The 8,734-nt window shown below is 46.4% G+C and overlaps 1 long non-coding RNA gene across 1 annotated transcript; it reads left to right on the forward strand.

The window, feature by feature from the left end:
* Positions 1-1,314: 1,314 nt before the first annotated feature.
* Positions 1,315-7,423, forward strand: LOC105523978. The gene is made up of 2 exons (XR_001003682.1): positions 1,315-1,595; positions 7,172-7,423. It is a non-coding gene; the product is annotated as an uncharacterized LOC105523978 (long non-coding RNA).
* The last annotated feature ends 1,311 nt before the right edge of the window (positions 7,424-8,734 follow it).

The raw sequence follows: 8,734 nt of genomic DNA on the forward strand, positions 1-8,734 counted from the left end.
AAATAACTTAGAAACCACAATAAACAAAGTTATTGTTGTGCATCTGCAGGTGTCTCCTAAATGTTATAAGCTCTAAGATTACCCATAAGGGTAACAGAGTACTGAGAGGCTTCAATATCATCAAATTCATAAATACATCAAACAATATGTTTATGAATAGATGTATTTCCAAAACAGCCTCCCTCACCTTTTCTAGAACTAAGATTTTTATCTATAAAGACTTAACTTCTCCATTGCCTTAAATTAGACCAACTTGCAGAAAAGAGTAACAATCATAAGTACAATATCTAGAAGAACTGCAAGGCAAAAGTTAGCAAAATCATCCTTGTCAAACATTTCCATAAAATATCAGAAGCGGATACATGACTGACATGCAAACTCCACCAACAACCAGAAGAACGCCTAAGTCTTCGGAGCAGTGCTGAAACTGTGGTTACTTCCAGTTACCAAAATGCCACAGTCTCCCAGAAAATGGTGGAGAATCCATTAAACATCAAGAAAGTTTTCATAACAGAGGAAAATTTTCAAAAATAGAATGTTAAATGAAAAGTACCATAGGTTTATAATATAGAATATGAGCACATAGGCAAGCATCCTAAGAAGGAATCTTAGAGCAACTGTCAGCCTTATCTGGCATCTCCAGAAATGCCAGTCAAGACCTTCCATTATCTCCCTATTCTAAGGGAAATGTCAGATCCCAGGGGCAGGGCTCTTCCACGGATCCACAACCCAAGAGGAAGCCTCAGAGGCGCAAGCTCTGGGAACACCAGGTGGCAGCTACAACCCAGGAGTGTACTTGAGTGCAGTGCACTTGAACACTCCAAGTCAACTGTGGAAGGCTCCTTAGCTCAGGCAGTGGGATTGGAGACAAGAATGGGTTTATTGACTTCACAGAGTATAAAACAAACAATTCCAATACACCCAAACACACTCTTTCATAAAAGAAACTAAAGTAACAAATTCTGACCCCATGATGAGACCCCAGATAAATTTTAGGGGTCACCAGCGGTGAAAGGAACTGGCAACAAGTCAGGTGGCCAAGACTGAGCCTGAGAAGGCCACTGAGCAGTTTTCTGGACTTCCTGAAAACTCCATGTTCCTATAAAACATGAGAAAAACAAGAGCTGCCTGTGAGCTCTTGACTATCGCAGGATCACACCCAGTTTGGGCTAGAAAGACCCCCATGAGGGATCCACCACAGCGAAACCCATTTAACTGCCCTTTACTGAGCCTCTCTGTGCTCCAGGCACTGCCCCATCCCTCCCACCAGACCTGATGGGAAGCAGGTTAAGGTCGTTTCATGTTGACCATGTGTCCACCGGCTATGCAGACCAACGGCAAGTTTGCACACCAGGTCAGGCACCTGCATGGGTGCCCAAAAGTCTCAAGATCTGACCTTGGAGAGACCAGGTCCAGGAGGCTGCTGGGAAGTCTCCATCACACTGGTCTCAGTCGAGTCACAGGAATGCAGGCTCTGCCATGCCCAGGAGCCTGAGATGCAACTTCAAGGACAACCGGAGCCAGAACACTTGGCCTCACATGGAAGGTGCCTCCTAACCACCACAATTAACGTAGCACCAGCACACGGAGATTAGGTGAGAGTGGGCTCTGGTGCAAAGGTAACAGTTCTGGGGACCTGTAAGCCAGACACTGACCAAAGGTGGATGCGGCCTGTTGGATAAGGGCAGTGGAAAAAGCTGGAGGGAAAGGCCACAAGGTTAAGGGCAGGTAGTAAGACCAGGTGAGTGAGACCTGGTGGGTGAAGCTAGATGGATAGAGCACCAGGTTAAGATGAGGTGGTTAAAGCAAAGTGGGCAAGGTTAGGAGAGTAAGACTGGGTGAGTATGACTGAGGGGCAGATAAGGCTAAGTAGGAACTCTAGGTTAAGGCAACATGGTTGGCCAAAAGCTAATGCCAGGTAAGGCCAAATCACTAAGACCAAGAGATCAAAACCAGGTGGATAATACCAGGTGGGTAAGCACAGTGGGTAAGACCATGAGGTTAAGTAAGACCAGGTGAGTAACACCAGGTGGTTAATAGAAATAGGCTGGTAAGGCAAGGAGGTTAAGGCCTGGTGAGTAAAAACAGGTAGGTAAGACCAGGGGGACAAGGTCAGGAAGCTATGGCCAGATCGGTAAAACCAGAAGGTTAAGGCCACTAGTTGGGTAAGGACCAGCAGATACAAACAGAAGTGGAAAGCTAAGTCTGAAGGCCAGATGTAAAGGTCAAGTGTGTAAAGTATGATGAATAAGGCCAGGTAAGTAAACTAGGAGGATAATGTAAGTCGGTGAAACCATGCGAATACGGCCAGTAGGGAAAGCCCGATCTGTGAAGTGAGAGTCAGAGATCACACTTTAGAGCAGAGGGTTGGGCTCAGATTTTAGTTTCACCCTTTCTTAGATGACTACTTGAGCAAGTAGAGTAGCTTCTCAGAGGTTCTTTGTCCATCACATAGTGATAAGGCCGGGTGCGGTGGCTTATACCTGTAATCTCGTGCTTTGGGAGGCCAAGGTCAGCAGATCATTTGAGCCCAAAAGTTTGAGACCAACCTGAGCAACATAGCAAAACTCCATCTCTAACAACAACCACCACCCCATAGTGATAATGTGTCCAGAATTGGTGGGTTCTTGGTCTCGCTGACTTGAAGAATGAAACTGCAGACCCTCGCGGTGAGTGTTACACTTCTTAAAGATGGTGTGTCCGTAGATTGTTCCTTCAGATGTTCAGATGTATCTGCAGTTTTTTTACTTCTGGTGGGTTCGTGGTCTCGCTGACTTCAGGAGTGAAGCTGCAGGCCTTAGCGGTGAAAGTTACAGCTCTTAAAGGCGGCACATCTGGAGTTGTTCATTCCTCCCGGTGGGTTCGTGGTCTCGTTGGCTTCAGGAGTGAAGCTACAGACTTTTGCGATAATTGTTACAGCTCATAAAGGTAGCATGGACCCAAAGAATGAGCAGCAGCAAAATGTATTGTGAAAAGAGAAAGAACAAACCTTGCACAACATGGAAGGTGACCCAACCGGGTTGCCGTCACCTGGCTGGGACAGCCTGCTTTTATTCCCTTATCTGACCCCACCCACATCCTGCTGATTGGTCCATTTTGCAGAGAGCTGATTGGTCTATTTTACAGAGAGCTAATTGGCCCATTTTGACAGAGTGCTGACTGGTGCCTTTACAATCCTGAGCTAGAGGCAGAGCGCTAGACAGAAAAGTTCTCCAAGTCCCCACTAGGTTAGTTAGATACAGAGTACTGATTGGTGTATTTACAAACCTTGAGCTAGACACAGGGTGCTGATTGGTGTATTTACAATCCCTTAGCTAGACATAAAGGTTCTCCAACTCCCTACTAGACTCTGGAGCCTAGCTGGCTTCACCTAGTGGATCCCGCACTGGGGCTGCAAGTGGAGCTGCCTGCCAGTCCCACACCATGCACCCGCACTCTTCAGCCCCTGGGCAGTCGATCAGACTGGGTGCCAGCGCAGGGGGCAGCAATCCTCAGGGAGGCTCAGGCATGGTGGGCTGCAGGTTGGGAGCCCTGCCCTGCTGGGAGGCAGCTGAGGCCCAGCAAGAATTCAAGCACAGAGCTGGCAGGCCAGACTGCTGGGCGACGCAGTGCACCCTCTGCAGCTGCTGGGCTGGGTGCTAAGCCCCTCACTGCCCAGGGCCAGCAGCGGCTGCCAGCCACTCCGAGTGCAGGGCCTGCCAAGCCTGCGCCCACCTGGAACTCATGCTGGCCTGCAAGCGCCCCGCACAGCCCCGGTTCTTGCCCACACCTCCCTCTGGGCCTTGCCCAGCTCAGAGAGAGGCTCCTACAGTGCCCTGGCGGGCTGCAGGGCTCCTCAAGCACCGCCAGAGTGGATGCCGAGGCCGAGCAGGCACTAAGTGTGAGGGCTGCTAGCATGTTGTCACCTCTCAATAAGAGGGTTTGTTAGGGAAATATGTTATTTAATTAGGAGAGGCCGTTAAACCACTAGCTTAGTTCTGTAAATGCTGAGTCAATTCCAGATTGGAGAATGATTTAGGCAAAGATGGTGAGGAGATTAGAAAGCGCTTAGGCAATGGTTGTCGATGGTAAGTAAGCTCATGTCCCAGTTTGAAACATGAAGCGCTGTGAAACTATGAGAGGGCAGAAAAATAAGACTTCGGAAAAATGGAGGTGAGGGGCTAGAAGCCTCAATGAAGTAGTAAAACAGGGTCTGGAAGGCGGGGCTGGTAGCAAAAGAAAAGAAGATGTGTGATTCCAGATGAGGATTCCCAAGGTCGAAGTTTCAGTTACCACTCAAGCAATCTAACCCTTCTAATTGTCATCATTTTATATCTTGATATTGTATATTATGAATTAATACAACTTTTTAATTTAAACAGTTTTCTTAAAGGAAACTGATATTAATGATTCCCTTTTAAAATTATGAAGTTTGCCAGGTGCAGTGGCTCACACCTGTAATCCTAGCACATTGGGAGACAGAGGCAGCAGGATGGCTTCACACCAAGATTCAGGAATAGCCTGGGCCCCCTAGCAAGACCTCCATCTCTACAAAAAATAAAAATTAGCCTGGTGTGGTGGTGTGTACCTGTAGCCAGCTACTTGGAAGGCTGAGGCAGGAGGATCTCTTGGGCCCAGGAGTTTAAAGCTGCAGTGAGCTATGATTGCACCACTGCACTCCAGCCTGGGCAACAGAGTGAGACCATGTCTCAAAAACTAACAACATAAAATAGTTATACTGAAGTGTATCCAGAGAAACCAGTGGAATTTAAATTACTTTTGGTTGAAATGGATTCTGAGGAAATTATATGGACAGAAAACTGAGATAATGTAAGTTGTATCTTGAATAAGAACTCCGATTTTGGCTGGGCATGGTCACTTACACCTGTAATCTCAGAACTTTGGGAGGCTGAGGCGGGAGGATCACTTGAGCCCAGGGGTTCAAGGCCAGCCTGGGCAACATAGAGAGACCCCCATCTCTAAAAAAATTTTTAAATAAATAAATAAACTCTGATTTGTGGGGTGGGGTGGGTAGAGCTGGGGACAGAGGAGTAAAGAACATAATTGTTCCATCACTCTAACATTTAAAGATTTGACTAAGCAAAACAAAAGCCCCAGCTGCTGGAGCAGAGGTGCCAGCTCTGGTTCCACAGGCACCCACAGCCCGAATCCCTGGAGGTCAGTGGGGTGCACAGCTAGTGTGGGAACACTTCAAATAGTCAGTGTGCTCAGCCAGGAGTGGAACCGGTTTGGTTTGTCTGTTTTAGCAGTACAGAAGCTTGATTGATTTGATTTCTGCATCCTTTACATTTTGGATCATATTTCACGTCTTTCCCAGTAAGTAACACACACAGCCCAGTGGTGGTTATCATATCATTCTGAAAAGCATCACAAGGGGCTAAGCAGCTGGACATCAAAGGAGTTTTAACCCACTCTTCTCTTTCTTCTGTCCTCCAGATTTGTTTGTTTGTTTTTTTGTTTTTTGGAGATGTAGTCTTGCTCTGTCACCCAGGCTGGAGTGCAGTGGTGTGATCTTGACTCACTGCAACTTCTGTCTCCCGGGTTCAAGCAATTCTCCTGCCTTAACCTCCTGAGTAGTTGGGACTACAGGCATGTGCCAACACGCCCGGCTAATTTTTGTATTTTTAGTAGAGATGGGGTTTCACCATGTTGGCCAGGCAGGTCTCGAACTCCTGGCCTCAAGTGATCCACCCACCTCGGCCTCCCAAAGTGCCGGGGGATTACAGGCGTGAGCCACCATGCCCAGCCCCTTTTTTTTTGTTTTTGTTTTTGTTTTGAGACAGAGTCTTACTCTGTCACCCAGGCTGGAGTACAGTGGCACAATCTTAGTTGACTGCAACCTCCGCCTCTCAGGTTCAAGCGATTCTTATGCCTCAGCTTCTCAAGCAGCTGGGATTACTGGCTCGCGCCCCAACTCCCAGCTAATTTTTGTATTTGTAGTAGAGATGGGATTTCACCATGTTGGCCAGGCAGGTCTCGAACTCCTGGCCTCAAGTGATCCACCCACCTCAGCCTCCTAAGTTCTGGGATTACAGATATGAGCCACCGTGCCCAGCCTCCGTCCTCCAGAATTTTTATTTTGCTGCATAAATGTAATGATATCAGGGGTCTGTTAGGTATTCCATACATCTAGTTATCTGAATAACTTTTGAATCATTTTTTAACTTGTTTCTGTGGTATTCATCAGGTTATATGTGGACAGATGATCTGGTAAGTACTGATAATGATGCAGAAGGAGTGCTCTGCACCAGTCATCCATTGATGACTGTTTTCTAAGACACAGAATTATGATCATTACAGATCATTATTTCCCATCGTGTCTTTATCTTTCAAAAGGAAATGGTTTTTGATTCTCAGTTTTTTTGGAATTCAGCCTTTCCTATGGATGTGACTGATTTTTGCTCTCGATATTTTACTCTTCAATTAGCCACTTTAAAACAGGCTTGTAATTCCAGCACTTTGTGAGGCTGAGGTGGATCACCTGAGGTCAGGAGTTCGAAACCAGCCTGGCCAACATGGAGAAATCCCATCTCTAATAAAAATACAAAATTAGCTGGGCATGGTGGCGCATGCCTGTAATCCCAGCTACTTGGGAGGCTAAGGCAGGAGAATCGCTTGAACCCGGGGGGGTGGAAGTTGCAGTGAGCCAAGATGGTACCACTGCACTCCAGCCTGGGCAACAAGAGCAAAACTCTATCTCAAAAACAAAACAAACAACACCCTCCCCCGCCCAAAAAAAAACCAGGCCTATTTATTCGAGCTAAAATTTCTGATCCATAAAAAGTCCTAGTTGGGACATTGTGTTATTTTTATTTTTATTTTTATTTTTGAGATGGAGTCTCACTCTGTTGCCAGGCTGTAGTGCAGTGGCGTGATCTCGGTTCACTGCAACCTCCCCCTTCTGGGTTCAAGTGATTCTCCTGCCTCAGCCTCCCGAGTAGCTGAGACTACAGGCGCCCGCTACCACATCCAGCTAATTATTGTATTTTTAGTAGAGATGGGGTTTCACCACGTTGGCCAGGATAGTCTCGATCTCTTAACCTCACGATCCACCTGCTTCAGCCTCCCAAAGTGCTGGGATTACAGGCGTAAGACACTGCGCCCGGCCTTAGAATCTTCTTTAATAATTATCAGCACTGTAAGATGTTTCTGCTCTCCACTCTTTTTTCAGGCCTACACCAATGGCTAATTGAGGCCATGCATCACTATTAAGGTGTCTTCACCAAAAGGAACCATGGAAGTTCTGCATGAAACATAGAAACCTGTTAGAAAAGGAGCTAAATTTCAAACAGAGAATGTGGTGTTCAATCACAGAGAAGTGTCCAGAAGGAACTCCTGAAGTACTGTTTGCCAAAGTACAGAATGATATAGAAAATTGTTTTAGGTGGAATTCCTGAAAATACATTTTTAAATGTTTCTTTTTTGACTTCCTTTTCATATGGCAAATGATACCAATGTTCCATTTTTATTAGTTATGAATTTGAAGAAATATTGAGGAAATCACATTTCACCTGGCATATGAGTACGGGAAAAATCATGACAATGGAAGGCAAATGACTTCAGTTTGGGAAACATTTCACTGAGAAGATATATTGGAAAGCAAGTTAAAATCCCAAACTCAGCCACGTGCAGTGGCTTACGCTTGTAATCCCAGCACTTTGGAAAGCTGAGGCAGGAGGATTGTTTGAGCCCAGGAGTTCAAGACCAGCGTGGGCAACACAGGGAGACCTCTGTCTATACAAAAATAAATAAATACTAATTAATTAGCCAGGCATAGTGGCACACACTTGTGGTCCCAGCCACGCGGGAACTTCAGCCCAGGAGTTCAAGGCTGCAGTGAGCCGTGACCATGCCACTGCACTCCAGCCCGGGCAACAGAGTGAGTACCTGTCCCTTAAGAGAAAAAAAGATAGATTCAAAATCTGATAACAGTAGGTTTGGGGATGGCCCTGAGGTCTTGGGCTTTTCTTTTCTCTTTTCTTTCTTTCTTTTTCTTTGTAGGGAGTCTTGCTCTGTCGCCAGGCTGGAATGCAATGGCGCAATCTCAGCTCACTGCAACATCTGCCTCCCAGGTTCAAGCGATTCTCCTGCCTCAGGCTCCCGAGTAGCTACCTGCCACCACACCCAGTTAATTTTTTTTTTTTTGTATTTTTTAGTAGAGACGGGGTTTTGCCATGTTGGCCAGGCTGGTCTTGAACTCCTGACCTCAGGTGATCCACCCGCCTCGGTCTTCCAAAGTGCTGGGATTACAGGCCTGAGCCACTGTGCCCGGCCATATCTTGGACTTTTCATAGGCTCCCTGGACATCTTTCATAGCGTGGAAATTTAAAAGCCAGGAGCAGTCTGCCATACATCAGGAAGCCACTAGGTGGCAGGGGCCATCCCTTGGAGCCCGTTCTTCAGTATAAAAGTGGTCAGAGAGGAAACCTGTAAAGGGGGGAAGAGTCCAAGCACACATGTTAAATGCACTTTAATAAATAGTTGCTACAGATGAAAGGGCGAGAAGAGTTTCTTTCACCTCTTGCTCCCCTCCAGTATTTGAAATAATTCAAGGATCCTTAACTAAAACTCTGCAACCAGGGAGCTGTGCTACCCTGTAACACAACCAGCCAAGGAAAAAACTAGCTCAATGATAGGGCTAGTATTTACATGGGGTCAATGGCTTTTATTGGCAGATATTTTATTGGTGTATGTGCCCTTTTGTGCAATACAGGAGACAGAGTGGAAAAGCCCA

This window comes from Colobus angolensis, unplaced genomic scaffold, assembly GCF_000951035.1.
Source record: "Colobus angolensis palliatus isolate OR3802 unplaced genomic scaffold, Cang.pa_1.0 Scaffold48, whole genome shotgun sequence".
Classification (NCBI taxonomy): Eukaryota; Metazoa; Chordata; class Mammalia; order Primates; family Cercopithecidae; genus Colobus; species Colobus angolensis.